This window comes from Aegilops tauschii, chromosome 3, assembly GCF_002575655.3.
Source record: "Aegilops tauschii subsp. strangulata cultivar AL8/78 chromosome 3, Aet v6.0, whole genome shotgun sequence".
Taxonomy (NCBI): domain Eukaryota; kingdom Viridiplantae; phylum Streptophyta; class Magnoliopsida; order Poales; family Poaceae; genus Aegilops; species Aegilops tauschii.
The window spans coordinates 602337297-602341457 of NC_053037.3; the positions used below are offsets into that span (position 1 = coordinate 602337297).

The 4161-nt window shown below is 30.5% G+C and overlaps 1 non-coding gene across 1 annotated transcript; it reads right to left on the reverse strand.

Annotated features, from left to right (window-relative positions):
• Positions 1-1032: 1032 nt before the first annotated feature.
• TRNAL-UAG (transfer RNA leucine (anticodon UAG)) lies at positions 1033-1112 on the reverse strand. Its single transcript has one exon. It is a non-coding gene; the product is annotated as a tRNA-Leu (tRNA).
• Positions 1113-4161: the final 3049 nt, after the last annotated feature.

Sequence of the window (4161 nt, forward strand, 5' to 3'; positions counted from 1 at the left end):
GGTGTTAATGTAAACAAACCATAACTATGTAAGCCTATTCCTAATAGATTTATACCAAAATAACAAATCCAAATTATAAGAAATCCTATCGAAGCTATAAGTGCAGAATTCGTACCCTTCCAATTTGTATTTGTTCTACTATGTAAATAAATTGCGAATATGGTCCAAGTAATAAATGCCCAAGTTTCCTTAGGATCCCAATTCCAATAGGATCCCCAGGCCTCATTAGCCCATACTGCTCCACAAAGAATACCTACGGTTAAAAGGGTAAATCCTAGGCTAATGACACGATAACTCCAAGAATCCAAACGCTCCGTTAATTGATATTTGTAATAATTTGGAAATGAAGGGACAGAGGTTCTTTTTAAAGCACTTCTTTTTGCATAAAAATATTTAATATCACTAAATAAAAATGTTTTATTTAAAACATTTTTTTCTTTTTAGAAAAGAAATGGAAATTATTTCGAAATCTAATGATTAGAATAGCGGCAGATAATAAGGATCCGCACAAAAGAGTTGCATAGCTTAATAACATCATACTGACATGCATCATTAACCACTGAGATTGTAGAGCAGGTACTAGTATCGTGGATTGATGCATTTCAGTTAAAAGACCCGATGTGGCAAAGCCTTGCGTTAAAATAGTACTTGGCGTAGTTATTGTGCTTAAATCATTTTTAGAGTTCTGTATTTTAGGAATGGTATGAAGAATATACAGGGCCCATGAAAGGAAGATCAATGACTCATATAAATTACTTAATGGAAAATGTCCCGAGGAAGCCCAACGAGAAACTAAGAATCCTGTTATAGAGAAAAAAGTAACCATCATTCCTTTTTCTGACGAATCACGTAATCCTCCAAGTTCACGAACTAATAAGGTTATAAAATGAATCGTAATCACAATTGAAATCGTTGAGAAAGAGATATGAGTTAGTATATGTTCTAAAGTTGCAAATAGCATAAGGGGAAGGTCCCATTACAAAATTGTAAATTTCGAATTGATTTCTAATCTATTGTATTCTTTTTCAAGAATGCCGCCACTCGGATTCGAACCGAGATGCTTGAGCACTGCTTCCTAAGAGCAGCGTGTCTACCAATTTCACCATGGCGGCTAACTTCAAATAATAGGTAACTTAAAAGAATAATAGCTATTATCTTGGGAATCGTCGATATTGGGGAAGTCCATAAAATTTAGGAACATTAGAGTTTTCATTAAAATAGACTTCGTTTGGTAGTATCGTTTCCATTTTTTTACAATAAACTCTTGCTTTGCCCAATAGAAACACAAACACTGCTTGAAAGAGTTGGAATTTCTTTTTTCTAACTTGCAATTGTAGAACTAATTTTTTCTAATTAATTTCTCATTTACATTTTGAAAATTCTTTCAATACAATGAAAAAAATCCAAAAGGGTTTCTATTTAATGATGAAATTAAAATGGATAAATGGAAAAGGCTTTTTGGATTTTTTAAAAATTTCTAGAATGAAAGTCTTTATGCTCTTATTAATAAGATTTACTAACCTTATGATTTTGGAGAAGATAGGTGGAAGTTGTAAGTCCTATTGTAAGAATACTCCACTTTTCATAATTTTCATAATAGAATATGAGGATTCTATTATGAAAATTATGAAAAGTTCATTGATAGGAAAAGAATACTTAGCATACAGTATACCAAACAAAACTTTTTTTCTTGTATATATAAGATAAGAGTGGTTTTTTGTTCTAAGAATATTGTACCGAGTAATTCGACACATAAAAGTACATTCAAAGAAGAATCAAAATTATTAAATAATTGGAATTCTTTTTTGATAAGTCAATTCATATTATTCCAAAATCTTATTATTTGTTTGTTGCCCAGAAAAACCCTTTGGTTTTGGATGCTCATTACCGCTCGAAAATGATCTTGATTTTACTAAAGAATAATATTGTACTATGGAAAAGTAAGTCTTTTTCTTCCAAATATTTTTACGAATACGCTTTTTTGACATTGAAGTACATTTTTTTGGAACTGCCATTCAAAAAGGAAATTACTTTTTTCTAGTTGTATGTGAAAGACATCTATTGCTGCAAATCAATCCTTCTTTCTTCTTTTTATTAGTATTTATACTTAGATACTGAAAGATACTTAAATTTTGAATTATTTTTTACTTCATTTTGTCTAATGCGGATAAGACAACAAGAATTTTTTAACATTTTTTCTTTATATATTTTATACTTGTTTTTTAATAATATAAAATATATAGAAAGGTTTCTCATTTAAATCTATTTATATCTATTTATATATCAAGTATACTCCATATATAGATATATGGTATAGAAGCCTATCCCCCATATAAGATAAGACGGGGGGATAAAAAGAAGGGAAAATGAAAATAGTTAATTAAGTTCAGAATGGTATTCCATAAAGGAAAGGAATTCCAATCAAAACAAAAAATACTGAGTCTCTTAAACAAGACATTCTAAAACTTAGGTAATTTATAGTCATTAGGATTTTAGTTCTATATGAAGTAAGGACTATTCGATAATTTCTTATAAACATAGGTTTTCATTGGAATTCACTCAATCAGTTAATTATGGAACAAGAGAGCTGTTTCATCTTTGTTTTAAAGAAATATAAAAATGAATTCTGAATAGAAAGTAAAATGATTCCCCTTTTTTTTATTTTTATAAATATCTTTATTTAGTTAATAAAATAACTAGGTAACGAAGTTATTTTATTAACTTTTTTAATTTAACCAACTAAACCCATTCCTATTTTTTAATTATTTCAATGAGATAAATTTTGGAAAAATTAAGAATTTCAGTATTTTTTCTTATTATTTTTATTTATTCTTTCAGAAAGAGATAAGAATTGGTTTGGTGAATCGGAAACAAAAATTGAAGTAAAAATTGAAGTAAAAATTGCAATTTCTTTTCTTATGGAACATACATATCAATATGCATGGGTAATCCCTCTTCTCCCACTTCCAGTTATTATGTCAATGGGATTTGGCCTTATTCTTATTCCTACAGCAACAAAAAATCTTCGTCGCATATGGGCTTTTCCTAGTGTTTTACTCTTAAGTATAGCTATGGTACTCTTAAGTTCGATCTATCAATATCTATGGTCTTGGACCGTCAATAATGATTTTTCTTTAGAATTTGGATACTTGATTGACCCACTTACTTCTATTATGTTAATACTAATTACTACTGTAGGAATCCTGGTTCTTATTTATAGTGATGGTTATATGTCTCACGATGAAGGATATTTGAGATTTTTTGTTTATATAAGTTTTTTCAATACTTCCATGTTGGGATTGGTTACTAGCTCCAATTTGATACAAATTTTTTTTTTGGGAACTCGTGGGAATGTGTTCTTATTTATTGATAGGCTTTTGGTTTACACGACCAATCGCAGCGAGTGCTTGTCAAAAAGCTTTTGTAACTAATCGTGTAGGGGATTTTGGTCTATTATTAGGAATTTTAGGTTTTTTTTTGGATAACAGGTAGTTTAGAGTTTAGGGATTTGTTCAAAATAGCTAATAACTGGATTCCTAATAATGGAATTAACTCTTTACTTACTACTTTGTGTGCTTTTTTATTATTCCTTGGTGCAGTTGCGAAATCCGCACAATTCCCTCTTCACGTATGGTTACCCGATGCTATGGAAGGGCCCACTCCTATTTCGGCTCTTATACACGCAGCAACTATGGTTGCTGCGGGAATTTTTCTTCTAGCTCGACTTCTTCCTCTTTTCATATCTTTACCTTTGATAATGAGTTTTATTTCTTTAGTAGGTACAATAACACTATTCTTAGGAGCTACTTTAGCTCTTGCTCAGAGAGATATTAAAAGAAGCTTAGCCTATTCTACATTGTCTCAATTGGGTTATATGATGTTAGCTCTAGGTATAGGTTCTTATCAAGCTGCTTTATTCCATTTGATCACTCATGCTTATTCAAAAGCTTTATTGTTCTTGGGATCCGGATCCGTTATTCATTCAATGGAACCTCTTGTTGGATATTCACCAGATAAAAGTCAAAATATGGTTCTTATGGGCGGTTTAAGAAAATACATTCCAATCACAAGAACTACTTTTTTATGGGGTACACTTTCTCTTTGTGGTATTCCACCTCTTGCTTGCTTCTGGTCCAAAGATGAAATCCTTAGTAATAGTTG